The sequence below is a fragment of the Salmo trutta genome, chromosome 38 (genome assembly GCF_901001165.1).
Source record: "Salmo trutta chromosome 38, fSalTru1.1, whole genome shotgun sequence".
In the NCBI taxonomy this organism is placed as follows: Eukaryota; Metazoa; Chordata; class Actinopteri; order Salmoniformes; family Salmonidae; genus Salmo; species Salmo trutta.
The window spans coordinates 15,717,611-15,745,567 of NC_042994.1; the positions used below are offsets into that span (position 1 = coordinate 15,717,611).

The window sequence follows — 27,957 nt, forward strand, 5'->3', positions numbered from 1 at the left end:
TCGGCGGTAAAATCAGAATCGGTCGACCTCTAGTTGTTTCCTACCTTCACCACCTGGGGGAGGCACGTCAGGAAGTCCAGGACCCAATTGCACAAGGCAGGGTTCAGACCCAGGGCCTCCAGCTTGATGATGAGCTTGGAGGGCACTATGGTGTTGAATGCTGAGCTATAGTCAATGAACAGCATTCTTACATAGGTATTCCTCTTGTCCAGATGGGATAGGGCAGTGTGCAGTGTGATGGCGATTGCATCATCTGTGTATCTATTGGGGCGGTAAGCAAATTGAAGTGGGTCTAGGGTGTCAGGTAAGGTGGAGGTGATATGATCATTGACTAGTCTCTCAAAGCACTTCATGACGACAGAATTGAGTGCTACGGGGCAATAGTCATTTAGTTCAGTTACCTTTGCATTCTTGGGAACAGCAACAATGGTGGACATCTTGAAGCATGTGGGGACAGTAGACTGGGATAGGGAGAGATTGAATATGTCCGTAAACACACCAGCCAGCTGGTCTGCGGGTGCTCTGAGTACACGGCAAGAGAATCCGTCCGGACTTGTGAGGGTTAACATGTTTAAAATGTCTTACTCACATCGGCCACGGAGAAGGAGAGCACAGTCCTTCGTAGCTGGTCACGTCGGTGGCACCTGTGTCATCCACAAAGCTGGCAAAGAAAGTGTTCGCTTGTCTGGGAGCAAGGCGTCGGTGTCTGCGACGTAGCTGGTTTTCCTTTTGTAGTACGTGATTGTCTGTAGACCCTGCCACATACGTCTCGTGTCTGAGCCGCTGAATTGCGACTCCACTTTCTCTCTATACTGACGTTTCGCCTGTTTGATTGCCACCATATTCCCAGTCACCGTGCCATGGTTAAATGCGGTGGTTCGCGCTTTCAGTTTAATTTGCTTTGTGATTTTAATGATAAGATATAAACAGAATGCATCAGTGATTCGTATTCCCTGCAACTTCCTGAAGAGGATATGGCCCATCTGGTGTGTGCGGTGCACGTACATCTACCACTGTCTAGCCGTTAACGAAGCTAATGAATGACCGCCTTCGGGCTCCTGAGTGGCGCAGCGGTCTAAGACACTGCATCTCAGTGCTAGAGGCGTCACTACAGACACCCTGGTTAGAATCCAGGCTGTATCGCAACTGGCCGTGATTGGGAGTCCCATAAGGCGGTTGCACAATTGGCCCAGCGTTTTCCGGGTTTGGCCTGTGTCGGTAGTTATTGTAATTAAGAATTTGTTCTTAATTGACTTGCCTAGTTAAATAAAATAAATATGATGGAAAGGCTTTCCCAAAAAAACTTCTCAATTAAAAGTTAACCACAAAGTAACCTATCTGGCAGAACCATTCATTTTTGCATCAATCCAATAGCCATTTGTTGTACAAACTCCCACACGTGCGCTACAGAAAGACAGCTTAACAAACAGCAGTGCTGAGTGCATGCACACTTGAATTAAAAGGGTAACCACACTCAAAAATATACACTTCTATAATTTTTCCAAGACAAGTGATTCGCTGATGTGGTTTAAGCAATTTTGTGGAGATTGGATGTTCTATGATATTGTTTTTCTATTAAGAAAGTGTGATTTCAAGACCTGAAACCAGAGAAATCTGGGGAAAGAAATCTGTATTATTTTTGCTGTGGCATTGTTATGGTTATCGAGTATCGTTAGGTCTCGACTATCGTTTTGGTATCGAGTATTGTGATACTAAACCTGGTATCGAAGTCATAAGTCTGGTATCGTGACAACACTAGTGGGAATGACAGGATGAGACTCATCATATTTGTCATATAGGCCTAAAGAGAAATCTGGAAAGGTGAGGTCAATGAGTGGAAATGGCTTAGGTGTTCATAGTCACACTCTCACCAGATAACACACACACTAGGAAGGACAGACCCTAATATCAAGTTCTCATACTGCTACAGTGAGTGAGGAGGGTTGAGTAATGATATCATCAATGTGATTGACTTCATGGGAAAGCATGACCATAGTGGGGTGATGCTGAGTCACGTAAGTTGAGTTCTCAGACTCGAAGGGCACTTCCTTGAAATTCTATCCAAAACTCCTGAGGAGGATGGTATTCATTGTTGTAACAAGTTGGGGCCCATATAGGTCTTATTAAACGTAACGCAAACAAGTGACAAAACTATACAACCTACTATAATTCTCTGAGGCTATAAGCTCAGCTAATTGCTAACAGGGGCGCACACATTAAGAATGGACCACATGCACGGACACGCGCACAAACAAGGAAAACATAAATAGGCCTAGGTAAAAGCAATTCCTTTCAAGATAACGGTAAAAGGTGAGCACTAAAAAAAACATTTTCTAACATTGCCCCTGTTAAGAAAAACAACAATAGGGAGTGAAAACAAGAAGATTTAGTCTGACAGAACAGGTTTGGCAATGAGCTGCCTGGTGCACTGACCTCTCCTGCTGCAGCTAATTTCCTCCTTGGTAAGCTTTCCAGGACCAGTGACCTCTGACCTCTATCCCGTCTCGCTCTCTGAGCTCGACACAAAACGACCCCTTCTCTTCAACCCATCAGAATCATACAAAGTAATGTGATGCCAATAGTATCAATATTATTCATCCTTTCGCCAGCATAGGTAATAACCTGTATAATAGCAACTTTTGTATGCTTTCTTACCATAATGCACCAACAGGAAAGGCTGTGTCGAAGAAGCAAGAACAACAGATAATCCTATATTCCTTAATGGAGGATTGTGCAACCAGCAGTTTAAGTAGCAAGCTACTTAAAAAAAAAAGAAATCTGATATCCAGTCGTCATGCCGACTAACAATTTCCTACAACTCCCACTAGCAACAAACCTTTCCTGGAATGAATTAACTTGTTGCTATGGTGACACATTGTTTTTTTCTACCACGACAATAAGTGGAATCAACAGAGGAAAAAAGTATTTTCTATGCGTTAACTCGGCCATTAGGAAAACCATCACGCTCACCGACATCTCATTTGCTAGCCCTAATCCAATTAGCATGTTAGCATCTGCTTAGCTTTCACATCGATTTAGCGGCTAGCTCGCCCAGTAGCAAGATAAATGGGCCCTGCTGAGTTTGAGTACTTCACTGTTCATGCTAGCTGGACTGCTAATTTCAGTCAAAGACAAAAGGGCTAGACAATAAGACTGTCAATGTGTGGGAGCTGGTGCTAGAAATTACACACAAAAAAAAGGATGTGATTTCAGGTCAGTAAGGATATCAAATATCAGACATTCTTTCAACAGCCCTGCTCTCACATTTAACACTTGAAACTGAACCACATCAAACCAATCTGAGCTGGTATCTAGTGAAAAAGGTTCCCTCGGGTTGATGACATAGGAGGGACTGCCCAGGGAATACCACCAGCATGTCATATTTTGATGTTCTTTCCTGTGGTTCAACCACTAGGGACAGCATTATAGGCTCACACTGCATGTTAATAGTAGTATTATCCTGGGTTAAAAAACAACCCAGGGCTGTTGATAATGCTCTATGGCTGAAGATAGAACGAGTTAGTGTCCTTTATTCTGAGCGTTAACAGCATATTGCCTAGGGTCTGACAGCCATAAACCTCTGAAATAATGTTGTTTCCATGGTAGCTTGTTTAACCCTCAGGAGAGGGGGATTTTTTTGCAAGTCATCTTAGGTCTGCCATGTGACAGAAATAACAGGCTGCTAGGAGGGATGGCACAATAGCCTCACATCATTAGCTCCCTCTGAGGCCTTCTCAAATGTCAAAACGCTGTTTTTCCAAATGGCAAACCAGAATAAACATGATCATTCTGGCAGCCAGCGTTCAGGGGACAGTGGTGAGAGAATAAGTCGGCGTGAAGGAGAGGGGGAAGAGTGAGTCAAGAAGTCAGAACGTGCAGCGCCGTCATTGTTTTGCGGAGGCTTGACAGGTGCTTGGCGATTGTCCTCAAGATCATGTGGAGAAATGTATTAAGATGAGCCAGAAAATTGAAATCGATATGCAACTCAGAGGAAGACATGATTGGCCAAAGCAAAGCGTTTGAGTGTTCTTTGAGTCAAACCTACCTTCCATTACCAATCCCAATGGGACTGATGGATACTGTAGCTCACCAACCAAGCTTGCATGAGACACACATAAAACGACAAGGCCTAGAGATCTTAACTTTCATTCTCTGTCAGAGAGATGACACACCCAACCTTCCAGGGCCTGTCGGAGAGATTGTGTAATCCCAGCCCATGTATCCTCGGCAGGGATTAGCAATAATCCCCCCACACTACTTTCCCTCTGTTTACTTATTCAACCTCTCCACCGCTTTGCTAATACCGCAACTACCTGCTGAGTCGCTTACTGAAACCCCCAAAGCAATGTCAACCCACACAACCCAACACAAAGCCAAAGCCTCTGGTTATTGGTAAACGGTGAAAGCATCTTCCTCTTCCCATGTGTCGTGAACAGTTCCTGTTGCTGCCGCCTTTGAAAAGGCAATTTACCAGGGTATTTAAGATAACACTACCTAAAAGGTGTTGAAAACGAGGAAATGGGAAGTAAAAACATGTTTTTAGCTCTCTCTCCCTGTGAATCACTCGCAGTGATGCTTTTGTGCTTTTACATGATGTAATACACTGCAAATTCGCAATAAACTGCGAGACGGGCCCCTATAACCGGGGGGGGGAGAGAGACAGAATGTAGAATAAAAACATGTGGCGTAATAATCTTTCCAATTCTATTGAATTGGTGGGTGAGAGTCTGCCGGGTATGAAAATGCCTTTGTGCTAATGCCATTGACACAGAGCACAGGCAGGGGATAAGAAAGAGGGGATTACGGGACAGAGGGGCGGCGGGTGAATAGGTGTAAGCAGCGCAGTATGCTGGAGCTTAGCGAACACTGAGTGAGCTGATAGCAACGTGTGTGTGTCTTATTGTAGTATAAGGTGAGAACCTGGGAGAGAGAGGGAGGATGGGATTAGAGGTAGGGAAATGGAGAGAGAGGAGAGAAAGAAGGGAAATGGAGAGAGGAGAGAAAGAAGAAGGGGAATAGACAGGTGAGGTAGAGAGCGAGAGAGCGAGAGAGAGCGAGAGCGAGAGCGAGAGAGAGCGAGAGAGAGCGAGAGAGAGCGAGAGAGAGCGAGAGAGAGCGAGAGAGAGCGAGAGAGAGCGAGAGAGGAGACCAGTGAGTGTGCTTACACCTGACCACTGTCTGGAGTCTGGACAATCTTAGTCCATCAAGCCTCCCTCACCCAACAGACTTGGAGCTGCTGTGGTCAAACCTGGCGGGGCAAGGAGAGAGAGAAATGCCGGCCAGTGAAATGAGATCACGGCTATCAATTGTCTGTCTTTTGCTCTAGTAAGTGAAGTATAGAAACCTTCTACGCTCTGGGTTGGAAGTTGGCACAGATCTAGGATCAGCTTACTCTCCCCTTCACCCTACTCCTGTTAGTTACTATTAGACAACTTCTTTAGTGCTAACGACATCCATTGCCTTACATGAAGTGTTTGTGAGAGTACAACCTGTGTGCCAGTGTTACTATACACGGCTCCGCTTGAAAAGTGAAGAATACGCTCAGAGGTGTCCCAACTCCACTTCTTTGGATTGCACGCCGCTAAAAGTGAAAAGCCTCATTGACTAATGCTTGAGCCCAGCCAGCTATTAAACTATGACACTGCTTAAAAAAAAACAACTGAGGACAGCGTCGGCCAGTAAATACAGGGGACAGAACACAAGCCGCACTACCACCCACATGCTAAGGACATTGTTGTTTGACACTTTTAGAAAACTCGAGAGCACTTGACAGTTCCACACACACACACACACACACACACGCTGAAACACCACCCCGTGGCTGCCTGCTGTAGGCCTGGCTGTGTGTCTCTCCCCACAGAGCACACTAGATGAGAGGATCAGAGAGCTGGAGGCCTGACTGTTCGCATATGTTGGGTTTACCAGTAAGTGTGTACTAGTGTGCATGAATAAACATGTTTGTGTGAGAGTGAAAGGGAGAAAGAGTGTGTGCGTGAGAGAGTGCGTGAGAGAGAGAGATAATGTGTTGACACACAAGCCAGTTTAAAACCAGTGTGTGTGTGTGTGTTTTCTGATGCACAGGCCAGTGCTAACAGGCTGGGTAAAAATACCCCAGTCAATGAGACAGGGTCTCCACAGGGCAGCCTGTCAATACAGTTAGAACTCAGTCATACTGAAAATAACACTTCAAGAGTGTATGTGCACAGGTTTAAAACAGTATTTTTGGAATGGGGATGTAGTGGTGGTATAGCGGTCTTGCAGGAAGTTTCTTCAACCCTCACTAACTGCCAATTCAAAGAGACACTTGTGAACAAGGAGCTGACTGTGTTCCTGAGGCATCTTCCAGGGAAAAGCTGTGTCACTGCTGCCAAGGGCAATGCTCTGGGCCAGGGCTTGATTGGAGAGTGTGCTCAGTCACCCAGAATAGTTAGAAGTCTATGTAAAAAAAAAAGAAAATATGTAAACGGACCTGATGTTTAGAGAAGTTCTGTCTTGTTCTTGTTAAACAGGAAAGGTCCGGCTGAGAGCCTGATACTTCTCCCCCGGGCCCGATACTGTACCGTACGTTCACATTATGTAGGACCTACCCACTGGTCTATACAAAAGCCCAAAGGCATTAACAAACATGCTGCAGGCCTAACGGTAGCCTATCCCATGTCTGAGCTGCTACTTACATAACAGTAGCCTATTTGTTTCCAAATGGCTACAGTATTACACAGATAAAAAGGTTCAATAGATTTCCGATACATTCCAAACAACATTTCTGGTATTGTTGTGGTTCAGTTGTTCTTTTCAGTGAGAAAGGGGCTGGCTGGCATGGGTCCAGTATGTGACGCCATGCCCAGTGCCCACTAAGACTTAGGGCACTTAGCCTAGTGCAGGATGCCAGATGTGAGAGAGTATGAGAGGCAAAGAGAGAGTGCTCATGACATTCCCATCAGCGAGCGAGAGACCGAGAGAGAGAGGTTGAGAAAGAGAGGCAGAGCGAGAAGGGCAGAGAGAGAGAGCTGGAGGATGTCCGTTCTCTTCTCGCTCGCCAGCGGCCTCCGGTACGGTTCACTGGTCCTTCGTGACGACCCTGACCATATGCTAACATAAAACAAGCCGTCACTCGAGGTTAACAACCCCAAAAACATGCTCTTGACTTGTCTCTCTACATGCATCTTCCAAAACATCCGTATCGCTGGCATTCCAAGCCTACAGTGTATCTAGTAATGTTGGATATGTAGGAACACAACAGAGCCGAAGTCTGTGTCTCAGGGTAAAGATATAGGTTGCAGGTGAATTCGTCAGACCATTTCTAGGGCCCTATAAAATCTGCGTTGTGGAAAACACGGGACGGATTCACAGAATCCAGACATTAAAAACGGAATTCAACCATACATTTTTTTTTATTGAATTTAGTAGGCAAGCGTTACATGGCGATAGCAGACACCAACCCGCATAGCAGATGTTTTGGCGGCGTCTGAGGGGGAACTGCATAGAAGCGGTCAAATCGTTGAGTACCCCACATCGGTGATCACCCAATCGTGTTAGAAGTTCAGAACGAGAAAATGTAGCCTATATAGAAATAATTAAGATCAAATTGAAAAATCTTTTAACTAAATAATTAGGATTTCTATCAGCCTAATGGAGTTGTAGATTACATCTCACATTCCAGTGTTCTAACATGTAAATAAGGCTGCATGGGATTTCACATAATGCGATTCAGTGCAGCCAATGGCAAATGTCCTCTAACGACAGGAGCCGCTTGTGGATTAGACCGCTGCAATGCCTGTTCCCCCTCGATACCGCCAAAACAACCTCCATGCGGACGTCGCCTAAAGCGGATCGGATGGAGCCCTAAATGTATTGAACTTATTCGAAAAGTCATTGAATTTGCCTAAGTTAATCACAAAACACAAACAAAATGCATCAGTGACTCGTATTTTCCTGCAACGTTCTGAAACGGTACATGAACGCCCGTCAGTGTGTGTGTCTAGTCTACACTTTGTGTAGCCGTTAGTTCTCTTTGGTGCAAATGTTTCTTTTCACACAAAAAACTAAAACCGTCTGCTGGTAGATGGAAAGGCTTTCCCAAAAACCTTCTCAATGAAATGTTAACTACAAAGTAGCCTATGCCTACCTGGCAGAATTATATCACTTTCATAGATTTTTCTCCCAGACCTCAAAAGTGGTCTCCTGATATGGTTTAAGTATTGTTTTGGACTAAAAACATAAAATTAGTGTGAAAAACTTAAACCTGGAAAAACAAAAATGGAATTAGGACAAAAACATAAAAAATATTATATAGGGCACTACATTTCTATAGCAAGCCAAGGGTATTGGTTTCAAGATGTAAGTAATAAAGCCTACCAGACGTCCTAAATGCCATTTATGCTCGCTTCGAGGCAAGCAATACTGAAGCATGCATGAGATCACCAGCTGTTCTGGACAACGGTGTGATCACGCTCTCCGTAGCCAATGCGAGCAAGACCTTTAAAAACAGGTCAACATTCACAAGGCCGCAGGGCCAGACGGATTACAAGGACGTGTACTCAAAACATGCGCGGACCAACTGGAAAGTGTCTTCACTGACATTTTCAATCTCTCCCTGACCGAGTTTAATACCTACAGTTTCAAGCAGACCACCATAGTCCCTGTATCCAAGAAAGTGAAGGTAACCTGCCTAAATGAGTACCGTCCCGTAGCACTCACGTCAGTAGCCATGAAGTGCTTGAAAGGCTGGTCATGCCTCACATGAACGCCCCAGAAACTTTCGACCCACAGATGATGCAATCACAATCCACACTGCCATTTCCCCCCTGGACAAAAGGAACACCTATGTGAAAATGCTGTTCATTGACTACAGCTCAGCGTTCAACATCATTGTGCCCTCAAAGCTCATCACAAGCTAAGGACTCTGGGACTAAACGCCTCCCTCTACAACCTGGACTTCCTGATGGCCCACCCTCATGCGATAAGGGCAGGCAACAACATCTGCCACACTGATCCTCAGGGGTGCATGCTTTGTCCCCTCCTGTACTCCCTGATCACCCACGACTGCGTGGCCAAGCACGACTCCAACACCATCATTAAGTTTGCCTATGACAACGGTGGTAGGCCTGATCACCAACAATGATAAGACAACCTATAAGGAGGTGGTCAGAGACCTGGCCATGTGGTGCCAGGACAACAACATCTCCCTCAACGTGATCAAGACAAAAGGAGCTGATCATGAACTTCAGGAAAAGGAGGACCGAACACGTAAACACATCAACAGGGCTGTAGTGGAGAGGGTCAAGAGCTTCAAGTTCCTTAGTGTCCAGATCACCAACAAACTAACATGGTCCAAACACCAAGAAAGACGTGAAGAGGGCACGACAATGCCTTTTTCCCCTCAGGAGACTGAAAAGATTTGGCATGAGTTGTCAGATCCTCAAAAAGTTCTACAGCTGCACCAACAAGAGCATCCTGACCGGTTGCATCACCACCTGGTATAGCAACTGCTCAGCATCTGACCGTAAGGCGCTACAGAGGGTAGTGCATACAACCCAGTACATCACTGGGGCCAGGCTTCCTGCCAAACAAGACCTATATACTAAGTGGTGTCAGAGGAAGGCCCAAAAAATTGTCAAAGACTCCAAGTAATAGACTGTTCTCTCGGCTACCGCACGGCAAGCGGTACCGTACCACCAAGTCTAGGTCCAAAAGGTTCCTTAACAGCTTCTACCCCCAAGCCGTAAGACTGCTGAACAATTAATCAAATCGCCAACCGGATTACTTACATTGACACTCCCTTTGGTTTTTACACTGCTGCTACTCACTGTTTATTATCTATGCAGTCACTTTACCCCTACCCACATGTACAAATTACCTCGAATAACCTGTACCCACGCACATTAACTTGGTACCCCCTGTATATAGCCTTGTTATTTTGTGTTACTTTTTATTTCATTTCTTTCTTTATTTAGTAAATATTTTCTTAACTTCATTTCTTGAACTGCATTGTTGGCTAATGGCTCGTAAGTATTCATTTCACAGTAAGGTCTACACCTGTTGTATTTGACGCATGTTACAAATAAAATTTGACTTGATTCAGCTTTTCAAAAGAACAATACAATTTCACAGAAACAGGCACTTGCCCACACACAGTGTGTATTTTCTCCCTCTGAAAGCAGCCCAGTGTTGATGGCAGATTTAATTGTCCGGGCCAAAGGGCAAATTAAACTTCACGCCTCAGACAATAACTGCCAGAGTTACCAGTCAGCACAATGTGTTAATGGAAGAGGGGGGGTTTAGTAAATATTTTCTTAATCCCCTTTTCTTAAAACTGCATTGTTAGTTAAGGGCTTGTAAGCATTTCACAGTAAGGTCTACACCTGCTGTATTCGGCGCCTGTGACAAATAAAAACGTGTTTGATTAAATGGAAGAGTATAATGACAAATCAGGGTTCCCATTCTAAGTCACTTTCAGAATTCCATGGCCCCAGTGTAGGGGAAAGGATTTAACATGCACACTTTAGGCTGAATCAATGTGAGCTATAATCGGTTCATTGACCCCTCATGACGTCCATGATAAATAATGCACTCCTCACTTAACCGCCACTCAACTTCCTAAACAGGCCCTCATTATCTTTGAATGAGCTACACGGCCTTGACAGCGACATATCTGCTACGCTGCCCGCCACACAGTGATCTTGTTCCACTGCTCTGGTTACATGACCGACGCAGCTAGACAATCTTGGCTGTTGCCACAGTCATCCATTATGGCTACAGGTAAGCTGCAATGTTAGTTTTTTCTCCCGGTGGCTGAGCCAACACCCAGAGCCTTTTGGGTCTGTTACTGACTACCAAGTTGAACTAAGTGTTCACGCTGTCACTCACAGCTGAGCTCGTTTGAACTTACGCTATAATTACAGACATAACAATTGCAGTTCTCGTTTGAGGGGGCATGGTCTACATAGGCTAATTATTGTGATATGGGAGCTTAGTTACGACTTAGAAACTTGGAGCAGTTTTAATTGCTGTACCAGGCTGGGAACTATGCACTGGAAAGTGGTACTGTAAAACAGTTTACGGGTACAATGTTTTTCTGACACTGTTGACAATAAATTAAAGGTGGACATGTTTCAAATCCAACAACTTTAGAACCAAGTGGAACAATATGAACTTCATCAGACATCTGTATAAAACGGACTGGATTTACTCGTTTTGGCACGGTAAAACAATGTATTTTACAACTCTTGGACGAAGCACTCCCTGAGTGTTATAAAACACATTTTGATGCGTCTGTTATTCAGATGCTAACTGAAACTGATTCCAAAACAACTTCATTCTGATGAGGTGGAAAACTCAGATCTGTGTCTAATTGGCTGTGGATACAGATACCAGATGTTACACCAGGTGTTACATAAGAAAGCCTACTCAAGTTCATCATATTCAACTTCAAGCAAACCTAGGAGTTTTCTAGCTGTGTTAAGAATCCTGGCTTTGTTTAAGAGAGTTCAATGCGTAGCTCAGGCAGCAGCCTGCCTGTCTAAGCTTTGTGGGCATCCATCTCAAATCAAAACAAAAGTTTATTGGCCATGTAAACAGTTTAGCAGATGTTATAGTGGGGGCAGCAAAATGCTTGTTCCTAGCTCCGAGCAGCGCAGTAAAATGTCCAAGTACACACAAAAAAACATTTGCATTACTGTAACAGTAATTGAAACGCAATCTAGACGTACATATACACACACAGGATGAATTTAGACAAGATATGTATGAGGAATGCTTTTCTAACAGTCTTGAAGGAGTTCCCATATATACTGAGCACTTGTTGGCTGCTTTTCCTTAACTCTGCAGTCCAACTCATCCCAAACCATCTCAATTGAGTTGAGGTCGGGTGATTGTGGAGGCTAGGTCATCTGATGCTGCACTCACTCTCCTTAGTCAAATAGCCCTTACACAGCCTGGAGGTGTGTTTTGAATCATTGTCCTGTTGAAAACTAGTATAGTGCCGCTAAGCCCAAACCAGATGGGATGGCGTATCACTGGAGAATGCTGTGATAGCCATGCTGGTTAAGTGTGCCTTGAATTATAAATAAATCACTGACAGTGTCAACAGCAAAGCACCCCCACACCATCACACCTCCTCTTCCATGCTTCACGGTGGGAAGCACACATACGGAGATCATCCGTTCACCTACAATCCATCTCACAAAGACACAGCGGTTGGAACCAAAAATCTCAAATGTGGACTCATCAGACGAAAGGAAAGATTTCCACCGGTCTAATATCCATTCCTTGTGTTTCTTGGCTCAAGATAGCCTTTTCTTCTTACTGGTGTCCTTTAGTAGTGGTTCCTTTGCAGCAATTCGACCATGAAGGCCTGATTCACACAGTCTCCTCTGAAAAGTTGACGTTGAGATCTGTCTATTACTTGAATTCTGAAGCATTTATTTGGGCTGCAATCTGAGGTGCAGTTAACTCTAATGAACTTATCCTCTGCAGCAGAGGTAACTCTGGGACTTCCTATCCTCTGGCGGTCCTCATGAGAGCCAGTTTCATCATAGCACTTGATGATTTTTGCGACTGCAGATTGACTGACCTTCAGGTCTTAAAGTAATGGACTGCCATTTCTCTTTGCTTATTTGAGCTGTTCTTGCCATAATATGGACTTGATATTTCGCCAAATAGGGCCATCTTCTGTTTATCACCCTTACCTTGTTACAACACACCTGATTGGCTCAAACGCAATAAGGAAAGAAATTACACAAATTTACTTTGAACAAGGCACACCTGTTAATTGAAATGCATTCCAGGTGACTACCTCATGAAGCCGATTGAGAGAATGCCAAGAGTGTGCAAAGCTGTCATCAGTGTTGAACACTTTTTTGGTTACTACATCATTCCATATGTTATTTCATAGTTTGTGTCTTCACTATTATTCAACAATGTAGAAAATAGTGCATATAAAGTAAAACCCTGGAATGAGTAGGTGTGTCCAAACTTTTGATCGGTACTGTATATGTATGTGAATGGTGTATATAGACAGTATCAGGGCTCTAAAGTGCGACCATTTTACTCACATCTGCACCTAAATATCTGGAACTTTAATTTACGCGATAGTTGTTGAAATGATTACTACACTGTACCCCAACCCCTGAGTACCATGGAGAATACACCGAGCGCAGATTCATGAGCATTATGCTTGTACACCATAACTACAAATAAAACGGCTTGTTAGCGCAAATATTTTTAATTGTGCTCCTAAATTTCTTTGTGTACCCCTACATTTTTCAAATTAGGGGCACACGTGATCATTGAAAAAATATATATATATTGTTTTTTTTAAAGTCAGCGTAGAGCCTTCGAGTATAAACGTTATGTAAATAGAAAATATATGTACAACAGTAGTTATATAGGATGAGCCTTGACTAGAATACACTAAATAAATATAAAGTGGGTAAAACAGTAGGTAAACATTATTAAAGTGCCCAGTGTTCAAGGACTATGTACATAGGGCAGCTGATTCTAAGGTGCAGAGTAAAGTACCGCGTAGTAGCCGGCTAGTGACAGTCTAAGGTTCAGGGAAGGGTACTGGGCGGAGGCCGGCTAGTGTTGACGGTTTAATTCTGATGGCCTGGAGAGAAGCTGTTTATCAGTCTCTCGGTCCCAGCTTTAATGTACCTGTACTGTCTCACCCTTCTAGATGGTAGCGGAGTGAACAGGCCATGGCTCGGGAGGCACGCACAGTGGTACACAGTCGCATACAACTGAAAGTGTGCACACACAGACACACACCTAAGAAAGTGAAAGCCTAACTGGGTTCTGCAGATGTTTTTTTCTCCTTGGCAGACAACGCATGCCGGATATCTGCCTGGCTGCCTTATCTGTCAAGTAATTGGGTTTTCCTGCCACTTCGACATAGTTCCACAACGGCTAACTTCCAAGGCAACCGTACACTACAGCACACAACAGTGCTGAAGAAGAACTGATACCTAGCTAGACAGACTGTAGAAAATGAGGAACAATCAATAGTTTGTGATACTGCACTGCTAATAACGCTGTATGTAGCAGAAACCAAAGGGGTTAGACATAGCTAAACTGACTGTTAATGATGAACTCCAGTACTTTGATCGATAGTGAAATTGACTAATGTGGTCAAACGGGCTGAGCTGCCAAGAAATATCCATGACTAATCACTTACGTAGCGGCCACTTGTACTGGAGGATCTGGAAAAGCTGGAATGCCACAGCTCGGGTCCAAAATGACAGTCCATCTGTCTGTGCTTCGGCTTTCTGATATGAGACATCTCTATTTCGGTCTGCTTTCGGCTCGAAACCAGAACTCAAGCCCTGACGCAACCAATCACAGTTTGCCTTGCCATATGTTTTTAAAAGCGATAGACATTGGCTTGGAAAGAATACATTTATACTCTATATTTATTTCCCTCCCACCCTCCTTGTATCAGCCCTGTTTCTCCTGGTAAACAAGTCATTGTATCCTGGAGGTAGGGATGATGGACGTGCCCGTTGCTAGGTACAGAGACTATGCCTGACCCACCTCGGTTATCTTTCATAGCTGACAGGTTGACATGTTACTATAAAATGGTCATTACTTCTGAGGAATATCAGAGGCTATTGACCCTGTCTGCACAAACAACTGTCTTCAGACACCTGGGGAGAAGACAAGAGTGCTCTCAGGAGTATAAGGAATCACTGAGCAATGAAGACAAAATTAAAAGCTGCCATATTGAAATAATTTGACCAAATGCCAGAGGAGGCATGGGCCTGTTAACAGAATGGACAATTTGATCAAAAGTCTTAGCCGGGTGTCTTCAGTTGCTGTCCAGTAGACCAATCAAAATGTTTCAAATGTGTATGTTTCCATATATAGACGTGTTTCAATCAAATCAACTATATCCACTGAGCTTGTCGTCTGATGCTAAGCGCATGGTTAGATAAAAAAAATGAAGACACACAGATGACTAAAGGCAGTCTGACCGCAATTGATTTGATTGTGCCATGTCAGGCTCAGACTTGCTGTCAAAATATAAAATGACAGCAAGTGACTGACTAGCACCCGTTGTCTCTGCTCCCTGCTGCAGCGTCCACCACAGAACATTAGTGTTTAACAGAACAGTGTTTATCGCGCTGTCGGTGTTGCTGAAGCTGCAACATAATTACAGCCATTTCTGACTGTTACTGAAATCCCTCATTTGTTTAGGAAAAACATTACCTCTTCACTCAACCCTTGCTCTCTTCACGTGACACATGAATGCATTGCATGCACGTGACCAATAGGGCCTGACCTATTGCGTATCACAATCACATGAATAAATTGGTTATAACAAACTGTGGGACCTTATATGAGTGTGTGCCTTTCCAAATTGTGTCCAATCAATTGAATTTACCACAGGTGGACTCCAATCAAGTTGTAGAAACATCAACAATAGTCAATGAGCTCAGGTGCATCCTGTTTCCAATTTCACATCTCATAGAAAACGGTCTGAATACTTACGTAAAATGTGATCAGTTTTTGCTTTGTCATTATGGGGTATTGTGTAGATTGATGAGGGGGAAAAAACTAATTGAATCCATTTTAGAATAAGGCTGTAATGTAACAAAATGTGAAAAAAGTCAAGGGGTCTGAATACTTTCCAAATGCATTGTAAGTATTGAAATAAATGCCTAAGTAAGTTACAGCTCAATGGTGGTTATACAATGCTGCTATACTAATGATAATGACATTAGCTTACTTATTATAATGATGATCATAATAGTAATAATACCAATACGAAGAAGATCAAGAAAAAGGAGGGTTATTTGGCTATTATTATTATAAATATTATTTTTCTGACAATCTGGAACAGTATACACACACTAAATAAATTATAACACCAGCGTGGCTGTTCTAACGGAAAACAAGTGTTTTCCGGGGACTTGCTTCCATTCAGCCACAAGAGCATTAATGAGATCGGGTACTGATGTTGGGCGAATAGGCATGGCTCGCAGTCGGCGTTTCAATTAATCCTAAAGGTGTTCAATGGGGTTGAGGTCAGGGCTCTGCGCAGGCCAGTCGAGTTCTTCCACACCGATCTTGATAAACCATTTCTGTATAGACCTCGCTTTGTGCACGGCGGCATTGTCATGCTGAAACAGAAAAGGGCCTTCCCCAAACTGTTGCCACAAAGTTGGAAGCACAGAATCATCTAGAATGTCATTGTATGCTGTAGCGTTAAGATTTACCTTTACTGGAACTAAGGGGCCTAGCCTGAACCATGAAAAACAGCCCCATAGCATTATTCCTTCTCCACCAAACTTTACAGTTGGCACTATGCATTGGGAAGGTAGCGTTCTCCAAACATACAGCAAATCCAGATTCACCCGTCAGACTGGTGAAGCGTGATTCATCACTCCAGAGAACACGTTTTCACTGCTCCAGAGTCCAATGACGGCGAGCTTTACACCACTTCAGCCGACGCTTGGCATTAGGCATGGCGAACTTAGGCCTGTGTGCGGCTGTTCGGCAATGAAAACCAATTTCATGAAGCTTCCGATGAACAGTTCTTGTGCTGACGTTGCTTTCAGAGGCAGTTTGGAACTCAGTAGTGAGTGTTGTAATCGAGGACAGATGATTTTTTTTACGCACTATGCGAGCTTGTGTGGCCTACCACTTCGCAGTTGAGCCGTTGTTGCTCCTAGATGTTTCCACCTCACAATAATAGCACGTACAGTTGACCGGGGCAGCTCTATCAGGGCTGACGAATTTGATGAACTGTTTGAAAAGGTGGCATCCTATGACAGTGCCACATTGAAAGTAACTGAGCTCTTCAGTAAGACCATTCTACTGCCAATGTTTGTCTACGGAGACTGCATGGCTGCGTGCTCGATTTTATACACCAGTCAGCAAAGGTTTTGGCTAAAATAGCCGAATCCACTCACTTGAAGGGGTGTCCACATACTTTTGTATATATAGTGTATATGGATGATTTATAAAGCCAGGCACATTTAACAGTTAGGTTGTTGATTATAGACCTTAAGTTGGAGTTTCCCCTCTCCTCACTTTTTTTAGACAATTAAGGCAAGGGCTGTTTTCTTGTCTCCTAACTCTGCTGCTGCCTCCGCCGCATTGTTCTCAACACCAATATGCTGGCTAACTTTGCTATGATACACATAGCAACATGGTCTAGGAAAAGGCGTCAATTCAGCAGCGCACTGATGTTTCAGAACAACCACCGTTATCCAACACGGGAGAAAGCGCATTTGTTATAAAATAATATAATTTTTTATTAACATTGCACCATTGTTCTTATGTAATAGAACCATATACAAATTTCAGTAATGCATGTCTTAAGATTGAAAGACTGTGCCATCCCCACAGCCTCCACAATGGTTTAGTCCACTCAGACAGGTGTCCTGTACACCATTATTTTTACTACTGCTCGACTAAAGAAATCTGTCGACCAACCGCCTATCGACTAAATGGGGTCAGCCCTACTGTCCAGACAGAGCCATCTTAGCAGATGTCCACAGTGACACCCCAGTGAGACATTCTAGACCCACCACATCCACCGTCCGACCCGTCCGTCCATCGGTACACACTGATCTTTGTATAGGGGCTCCTCCAGAGGCTCTTGGTGCCCCGTGTGAGGCATGTGGGAAAAGTGGGCCTAATTGAGCAACTACTCACCTCCTCTCAATCAATGAATATGACTATAAATCCCTGTTGTTCACCAGAAGCTGCCTGAGTTTGACAGAGACAATGATCAACATTACTGTAAATGTGCTCGACCGTGTCTGTCATTTTTAGGGCTCTATGAAATCTGTAAATTTCTTTCCAAAATTCCATTTTTTCCACAAAGATTTTTCTGAATTCTGTGTTTCACGATTTATGCAAATTTTATCATCAGAAAGTGTCTAATAATGTGATTGAATAAAAAGTCAACAATTTAATAAGATATAACAGTACATTTGTTATGATGCAACATAACATCGTACAATTTTTTATCAAGGCAAGTGCTTCAATAGAGTTCTACTAAGTATTTCATTATAAATGAAAAAAAGTAATGCAAGAATCTAGATAACAATGCAGCAACCTTCTCTGTTTCCAGCTGGATGAGGATGTTTGTGACTGCCTGGGAAACTCTGTACAGATGAACATGCTTTGCATGGTACTTCACTGCCTCAAAACAGCTATTCCATCTGGAGCTCACAGCTTCAGGAGGTGCCTTGGCCTGCACAAACTCCATAATGAGGAAGCTCGCCTATCTTCTCTTTCTGGCAGGCTTCTTGAAGACAGATCTCATCCATGTCACAAGTGATGCAACTTCAGAGACATATTTCTAGTGCTGCCAGGTCTCAACCACCAGATTGATGACATGGCAGAGACAGGTTACATGGACACTGTTGGGCATCACTCCTTTCAGAACCTCCTTGTATGCCTTCAGGCAGTAGGAGGCATCATCTGTGACCACTTCCCAGGCATCATTCAGTTTCAGATCGTTGATGAGGAGGGAGGCTAGTATAGCTTGGGAAAACATTGAGTAGACGCATCTGTCCATGAAAATGACATCACCAGAAAGTACTGGTTTTCAACACCTGCAATGAAAGAAAAGGAAAAACTTGAATTATGTTTTAACCTAAAATAATATTGTAACAAAATAAGTGTTATTTAAATTTCAAGTGTAAAGACAATATAGATACAGCAATAGTTAGCTAGATGGAGAGGCAGACAGCTGCTGACATTATGCATCTCTATATTTCACCACGATAGATCGTCATTTGGAATATCACAATTTGCATGCGTGCAATTCACACTGCAGAATGTAAATGTGGGCTATTGCAACGGTATAATAATAGGATGTTAAGTTAACTCACCAATGACAATGTTTAGAACGCTGCAATCCATTGCATCTGTTGTCTTGTCAAATTTCTTCCCACGGATCTTCTGTAGAATGGCAATGTTGGTCAAACACACGGGGCACTGTGCTTTTCCTTGTTCTTCACATGGGATTTAGACTTTAAGTGGTCATCACACGTATTTTTACGGGTCCAATCAATAGTATGTTGACGTCAAATTTGTACGTTTTTTTACAACTTGGCCCTCTCAGACGGCCTCTTCGACATGTTTCTCAAAGTGACAGCCAAGTTGTGAGGTGACGTAAAGGTCCCAGGCACGACCGACCCCCCTCTCAAAACACCCCAATCGAAAATTGAATTATTTCTCTAGGCCTACTCATCTGTAATTTTACAACTATGAAATAATTTAGGTTACTACAATAATTAGGCCTACTGCTGATTTTTTGTTGTTGCAATTTCAGCCAAATTATGGAAAATTCTGCAATATTCCACATATTACAGTTGATTCAATTTTTATTACCAAATTCCGCGATTCCGTCCGTGTTTTCCGCATTGCCGAAATCATAAGGCCCTACATTTTCATCTGGGTAAGCCCACCGTCTCCCTGGAAGAACGTCAGTCTTGCCAAGAGGAGAATAATGGTGATAGAAACGGCCGACAACTAGCATCAGAAATATTTTAAAAAAGATTACTCAAGCACTGACAATTATGCCTCCATTCCACAGAGCACATTCCAAATGCACAAATCACAATGATGAGTCACTGTGAAACATCGATAAATATTTTTCCTCATAAGAGACAAACTGATAAGGGGGATTGATTTACATAATTTGTTTTGGGTTGCACTGCAGATGAAGATTCAGTTCGCCTAAGCGCCTAACGCTACAACTTGTCTGTCTGATCTGATAAGAGTGCATTTTGAGGATACTTAGGGCAATGGGAAACAAGGCCAAAAGAAAAGCCTGTTTATTGAACTATTGTGCCCTCCTGCCTTAATCCCAGTCAAATCTGTTTAGATCAAAAATAACAACAATGGAGCATGGAGCTAAACTTCACCAGCTTCGACCTGTATTTGCATAGACATGTTTGGGTTGATAGAAAGAGCCTGTTGGACTTGATCGACTGTGGCAGGGCAACGTGGTGAGTTTCCACAATTGCTCAGCTTTCTGCCACACCTGTTACGGCCTCTAAACGGCTAACCTGTGACATGGACCATGACGCAACAAGACACAACACTACAGTTATAGTCAAGTTATAGTGTAGTAGTGTGGGCTCAACTATAGTCAACAACTCAGTGCTCTGCTCTATAAAGAGTAGGGTTGCAAAGTGTCGGAAACTTTCCGGTAAATTTCCGGAATTTTATATGGAAATTTTCCATGGGAAGTTAAGGGAATTTTGCTTATATTCATTAAAAAAAGTTAGCTTATAACAGTGAAGCTTTTTGTGGGATACACATAAGGCAATTCTAGGTCTTGTGGCATATTTTGATTAAACTATCCCTAATTTCAATGGAATTGCAAACCTCTGCATGCACAGTGCATTCTTCCATCACAGCTGATTCTCAAGATCTTGCACAGCAATGAGATGCTATTGAGCCCACACTACTACACTGTCTGAGCCAAGGACTACATACTTTCTGGTAAGTTTTGATTATAATACTGGGTGGGATGAATATATTTTATATGACATACATGATTTTTGTTAACTAGTAAATAGTAGCCTAGAGCAAAGTGTGTTTAAATCATTTCTAACTTGTTAACAATTTCTGATAGTTAGTTTCTGCTACCATGTGGGTTTTAGCTTGCTTGGGCCTGCTAACTGAGGTAAATTCACCTGTTTCCATACCTGTTCACCCGTTTCCATAACATTCACCTGTTTCATTTTAAAACATGTATCTCACAAAGGAGTTGTTTAATCTAACTGCTTAACTATTTATCTGTACATGGAATTAATTGTATTTGGGTTTTGTTTCACAAATTGTTTTCTAATCTTTACAGGAAAATTCCACGGGCACTATCTGTGTGGAGACATTTCACTGCAGCTAATGTAAAAGGAAAAACTGCGTACATTTGCAAATACTGTGCCAAATCATATGTGAAGAATGCAACAAAGATGCAGAATAATCTGTCCAAGTGCATAAAGTTCCCTCAGTGCTCACAACAAGCAACCTCTGACAAAAGTCCCTCTACATCTATTCGAGGTGAAAATGATGAATCAGACACCTTATCGATAGCAACAGCTCATGGTCTTTTTTGACTCAATGGAGGAACGTAGTCAGAGAAATGCTGATGAATGTCTTGCTCAAGCTGTGTATGCAACTGGTTCACCTCTGATGCTCACAGGCAATGTGTATTGGAAGAGATTTCTGAATGTTCTACACCCCTCCAACCAGACATGCTTTTTCTACTTATTTGCTGGATGCAGAGTTCAACAGAGTTCAAGTGAAGGTCAAGCAAATCATAGAGAAAGCAGACTGTATTGCAATCATCGCTGATGGGTGATAGAATGTTCGTGGGCAAGGAATAATTAACTACATCCTCTCCACTCCTCAACCAGTATTCTACAAGAGCACAGACAAGGGACAACAGACACACCGGTCTCTACATTACAGATGAGCTGAAGGCTGTCATCAATGACCTTGGACCACAGAAGGTTTTTGCACTGGTGAAAGACAATGCTGCGAACATGAAGGCTGCTTGGTCTGAAGTGGAGGAGTCCTACCCTCACATCACACCCATTGGCTGTGCTGCTCATGCATTGAATCTGCTCCTCAAGGACATCTTGGCACTGAAAACATTGGATGCACTCTACATGAGAGCCAAGGAAATGGTTAGGTATGTGAAGGGTCATCAAGTTATATCAGCAATCTACCTCACCAAGCAAAGTGAGAAGAATAAGAGCACCATATTGAAGCTGCCCAGCAACACCCGTTGGGGTGGTGTTGTCATCATGTTTGACAGTCTCCTGGAGAGGAAGGAGTCTCTCCAAGAAATGGCCATATCACAGTCTGCCGATATGGACAGCCCCATCAAGAGGATCCTCCTGGATGATGTATTTTGGGAGAGAGTGGTAAGCAGCCTGAAACTCCTGAAACCTAAAGCAGTAGCCATTGCACGGATTGAGGGAGACAATGCCATCCTGTCTGATTTTCAGACTCCTGTCTGATTTTCAGACTCTGCTTGCAGATGTAAGAGAAGAAATCTGTACTGCCCTGCCCACTTCACTGTTGCTCCAAGCAGAGGAAACGGTCATTCTGAAATATATCAAAAAGTGTGAAGACTTCTGCCTGAAGCCAATACACGCCGCAGCGTACATGTTGGACCCCAAGTATGCTGGCAAGAGCATCCTGTCTGGTGCAGAGATCAACAAGGCCTATGGTGTCATCACTACCGTGTCTCGCCACCTTGGCCTGGATGAGGGCAAGGTTCTTGGCAGTCTGGCAAAATACACTTCCAAGCAAGGGCTTTGGGATGGAGATGCAATATGGCAGTCTTGCCAACATATCTCATCAGCCACCTGGTGGAAGGGACTTTGTGGATCTGAGGCTCTTTCCCCTGTTGCCTCCATCATCCTCCAAATCCCACCATCATCAGCCGCCTCAGAGAGCAACTGGTCCTTGTTTGGGAACACACACACCAAAGCACACAACAGGCTGAACAATACAAAGGTTGAAAAATCGGTGGCCATCCGGGAAAATGTTAGATTTTTTGAGCCTGACAATGAGCCATCCTCAAGGTTGGAAAGTGACAGTGAAGATGAGGCCTCAGTCTGATGTTCAAGAGGTGGACATTGAGGAGGTCCAGGGCGAAGACATGAAAGCCTGAGAGGAAGACAACCAAAGATTTAGTTTCTAGATTATCATTTTACAGATGTATGTTGAAAATGTTTTGGGGAGATGCAATGGATCATTGGGGATCATTCAATATTCCCTTTCTTTTGTTGTTCAGTGAAATCATCCCATGTGAAGAGTCAGCTCATTTAATTAAAGTTCAATTAGTTACTAAATAGTTTTTTTCTCTCTATTGGAAGGATTTAATCATTTGCAATTATGTCTACTTATGATAAGGTAAAAGGTTTATGTTTCTGTCTCCATATGATATGGTAAATATATCCAATGCAAAAAACATCTCAATTTAAATGGTATTAATATTAATTTGCATATATTTCTGTTAATTCCCATATATTCTCGTTAATTCCCACAGAAAGTTTCCACCTCTGAATACCCCCAAAATGTGCAACCATAATAAAGAGCCATTACAAAATGGTATGAATGGTAATTTGGTGACTGATGAAGGATGAGAAATTAGCTTGAGTATAAAAATAGACCAACATCTTGGAAATATTTAGGTGAGCAGGTGGCCAAGTAGTGAGTCAGGGGCAAAGCCATGAACAGGTGCCGAGTCAACAGGGTGTAATCCGTAGGCCCAGCATAAAACTGTGATAAGCAGCACATTTTCCCAGTCTCACGACACTAACGCACAATAACACACCGCAGTGTGGTATTACCAGCATTCTACAGGGAGGCTTCTGCACTGTGAAGAAACAGCCTACACACACCTGTTCTATGACATTGCAAAACAGGATAGATGGAGATCAGTCACCAAAGTTAAACAACAAGCATGGAATGTTTGGCTTGAAAAAAATACATAACATTTCAGCCTGTACTCAAATCAGTTAGCTTTCTGCTAACTTGTTATGTAGGGGGGTCGCTCTCCGGCCTAAAATTAACGTGAGACCTTCTAAGACTTCGACCTCACGACCACATGTGCCAATGTGCTCAAAGTGAACAGTCGCCACGATTACCAGAGGAAAATCAAAACAGATTTGTTTCACGGCAGCTTTTGCCTGACAGAAACAGAAGGCTTGCTTTGATTTTCCTTTCTACTGTATAACAGACTAGAGGTCGACCGATTAATCGGAATGGCCAATTAATTAGGGCCGATTTCAAGTTTTCATAACAATTGGAAATCGGTATTTTTGGACGCCGATTTGGCCGATTTTTATTAATTTTTTTAGACCTTTATTTAACTAGGCAAGTCAGTTAAGAACACATTCTTATTTACAATGACGGCCTAGGAACGGTGGGTTAACTGCCTTGTTCAGGGGCTGTTGAAAAACAATCAATCATAATCACTAGTTAACTACACATGGTTGATGATACTACTAGTTTATCTAGCCTGTCCTGCGTTGCATATAATCGCTTAGGTACACGTTGCTCCAACCATAAACATCAATGCCTTTCTAAAATCAATACACAAGTATATATTTTTAAACCTGCATATTTAGTTAATATTGCCTGCTAACATGAATTTCTTTTAACTAGGGAAAATGTGTCACTTCTCTTGCAAACAGAGTCAGGGTATATGCAGCAGTTTGGGCCGCCTGGCTCATTGCGAACTAATTTGCCAGAATTTTACGTAATTATGACATAACATTGACGGTTGTGCAATGTAACAGGAATAACGTTTTGTTTTCGAGATGATAGTTTCTGGATTGACCATATTAATGACCTAAGGCTCGTATTTCTGTGTGTTATTATGTTAAAATTAAGTCTATGATTTGATAGAGCAGTCTGACTGATCGATGGTAGGCAGCAGCAGCCTCTTGCACTGTTTATGACATCAAGCCTGTCAACTCCCAAGATTAGGCTGGTGTAACCAATGTGAAATGGCTAGCTAGTTGGCCGGGTGCGCGCTAATAGCGTTTTAAACGTCACTCGCTCTGAGACTTGGAGTGGTTGTTTCCCTTGCTCTGTATGGGTAACGCTGCTTCGAGGGTGGCTGTTGTTGATGTGTTCCTGGTTTGAGCCCAGGTAGGAGCGAGGAGAGGGACGGAAGCTATACTGTTACACTGGCAATACTAAAGTGCCTATAAGAACATCCAATAGTCAAAGGTATATGAAATACAAATCGTATAGAGAGAAATAGTCCTTTAATTCCTATAATAACTACAGCCTAAAACATCTTACCTGGGAATATTGAAGACTCATGTTAAAAGAAAACACCAGCTTTCATATGTTCTCATGTTCTGAGCAAGGAACTTAAACGTTAGCTTTTTTACATGGCACATATTGCAGTTTTACTTTCTTCTCCAACACTTTGTTTTTGCATTATTTAAACCAAATTGAACATGTTTCATTATTTATTTGAGGCTAAATTGATTTTATTGATGTATTATAAAGTTAAAATAAGTGTTCATTCAGTATTGTTGTAATTGTCATTATTACAAATAAATAAATGTTAAAAAAAAATTTTTTTTAAATCAGCAGATTAATCGGTATCGGCTTTTTTGGTCCTCCAATAAATCGGTATCGGCGTTAAAATCATAAATCGGTCGACCTCTATAACAGACATCCAATTCACTATGCCTCCGGTGTTTTGCTGTAGATAGACAAGCGCGACTTCTCTTTCTGATGCACCTGCTACACAAATTAGGCTAAGCTTAGTGAGTCGTAAACAGGTGCTTCGGCACTCTAACCATTCTCTCGCTTTCACACGTTATAACTCGACACATAAATCCAGAGAATTTCACACAACAAGGCCATGTCTCTTGTGTGGATGGTGTTTTCGGATGTGGGGAAAGTGCTTTTGACTAAAACACTGAGCAATTCTATTAATAGCCTTAGTGTTAGGCTAGGAGGATGTAGAGACGAAATTAGTAGAATTTGATTTCAAAATTTGCCTAACGGTAGCTTGCCTAGCACATAGTACAATATTGTACTGAGTACACATGAGGAGGCCCCTTGAAATGACTCATGCTAGAGGGCAGTGTAAAAAGAGTGCAACCAACAGTGGATCATTAACCAATGACACTGTACCCAAACCGTTACCATGGTGAAATACGATTGAGAAGTTTCGCACACACTATCAGGACATCGCATAATGATCAACAGCACAAACATATGATCAATAGCACAAACAGATAAGCCCTTACACATAGGCTTATGGGAAACTCCATGGAAAACAAATACACCTTGTATATACAAAATAGGAAGGCCAAGCCTAGGCCTACAAGAAGTGCAAAGCGTTGCTAAACCAAAACTGTTGAGTCTTTCTTGGGATATATTTGTTTAAGGAAAACGGTTGAACAATCACTTCACAGGACTTGTTTATTTGTCTTGTTTATTTTATCACAGTGCTGAATGGCAGCCACAGACAGACATTTACTTTTCACTTGGCCAATTAGTCAAATACATTTCAAAGTACCTGACAAATACCTCAGGTCCGCTCAAAAAGACTAACAGCAGAGGGCATTCTGCCCTCGTCTCAGCAGCAGTAAATGTCAGTGACGACGTTTATTTGCTTGTATTCGTTTGGGCTGAAAAGAGACATACTGATCTGTGGAGTCTGCTGAGGGGAGGACGGCTGATAATAATGGCTGGAAAGGAGCGAATGGAATGGCATCAAAACACATTTGATACCATTGCACTCATTCTGCTCCAGTCATTACCACGAGCCCTGTCTGTCTTATTATGGTTCGCCTAGAACCTGTCCTTTGCTGCTGCCATCTCAATCTTTTCCAATAGAATAAAGGCTGTGTGCTACAGAAATCAGTGTCTCTCTTTCTCATTATCTTTTATTTTCTTCCCCCTCTCTCTCTCTCTCTCTCTCAAAGGTCAGTTGTGTCAGAGAACGGATCAATGATCAGTTCAAATTTACTGGCAAAGTGCTTACCTCGTATCCTCAGTGCCATTCAATCCAGCATCGCCTCAGCGTCTGCATTCATGTAGAGTCGACTCTCACATGTCCATAGTGCTCAATGATCTGCTAAAGAGAACAAATCAGCAATGGTCATATAGATTTTTGCACATCAAAAATGTGCAATCGCACAACACACACACTAACTTAACGTCACATTGGACTTGCTGTGTTACTAAGCAGTTTCATCATGTTGTCATCACTCAAACATTCACTCAGGTGAGAAATGTTTCCAAAGATGTATTCCAATTTACCCACAGTCTGCATTTGAGATAAATGTTGGCCAGAACAGTATAACTAGCTAATGTACGTATGCAATGACTAACGTTACCCATCTGGCTTTTTAGTTGCTTCAAAGGACAGTTTAAAACATATGAAAGCAACTTCCTGCTTACGTTATTAACTATAAGGAAACACGGGCAATGTTGTATCGATTAGTAAGTTTATGTTGCATAATAAACTATGCATACACTGCTAGCTTTGCCAGCTAACAGTAACTCGCTAGCGTTTAGCTATGGGTGAACCAAAGCCCTAGCAAGCTCCCTAGTTTAGTTTGGGATGCATCTAAACCTAATGACTAGCTAACTTAGCTAGTTGCTAGCTCGCTAACGTTAATTGTCTCAAAACAACTCTCGCTTTTACATTTCAACATTCACTCTTGTGAAACCCCTGCTCGAAACGGTTTGTTTTACAAAAATAACAACGAAGTCGTTTGTGAAAAACAATCTTTGCAAACCGCTGGCTACGTGAAATTTCTCGACAACAAAGTCAAAGGTGTCAAAACTGAAACTCCGATAAAGAGGTGTGTTTTTGCCTAAACAAGCGAGAGCTTACCGTGTCCCGAGTTCATAATCTCTCGAGCGAGCGAGCAGGATCACAAAATCCACAGAATGGATATGAACAGTTTGCAGGACAGTAACAAAACGTTGTATTGTTATCACTTCCAAGTACTGCGTCGTTGTCTGAGCCTAATTTCATGCCCAGCCTGTTGACAGCTGACTGCTGGAAGAAGAAGTTCCTGAGTGAAAAAAACCCCATTAACGTCTTCCAAGGCTAGAGTAATCAAAGTAGATAAGTAGGATCATCAACCCGAACCCGTTCGGGGATTGATTATACAGAAGTTTTGGGATTGTTTTAATTTTTATTTTCGGACTATAAAATGGACTTGAAATACATGTCACAGATAAAAAGGTTACGACAAATGTTCAATGAAAATGACATTGGCCTTTATAGGTTAGAAATGGAGCACAGTTGGAGCACACAGATACACTTTGTAACTTTGGTCTCCGGATTTTTTCACTGTGGATTGTCTCATAATACTACAAAAAAGAAGCAGTAATTGTTCTTGACTATCTAGCCATCAAATACACTAACACGCACACTAAATGCACAGCATTCACTTGAAATGATGCATCATTGAGTTTCTTGATTTC

At 42.6% G+C, this 27,957-nt stretch overlaps 1 protein-coding gene across 2 annotated transcripts in view; it reads right to left on the reverse strand.

The window, feature by feature from the left end:
- Positions 1 to 27,567, reverse strand: part of LOC115178405 (testis-expressed protein 2) — a 65,066-nt gene extending 37,499 nt beyond the window's left edge. The window contains exons 1-2 of one of the 2 annotated variants that reach the window (XM_029739581.1): positions 27,359 to 27,567; positions 26,501 to 26,590 (exon numbers count right to left, since the gene is read on the reverse strand). The gene's annotated coding sequence lies outside the window, so the exon portion shown is untranslated. Of the gene's footprint in view, positions 1 to 26,500; positions 26,594 to 27,358 lie in introns of both variants that reach the window. The other variant, XM_029739580.1, reaches the window with a different exon arrangement.
- Positions 27,568 to 27,957: the final 390 nt, after the last annotated feature.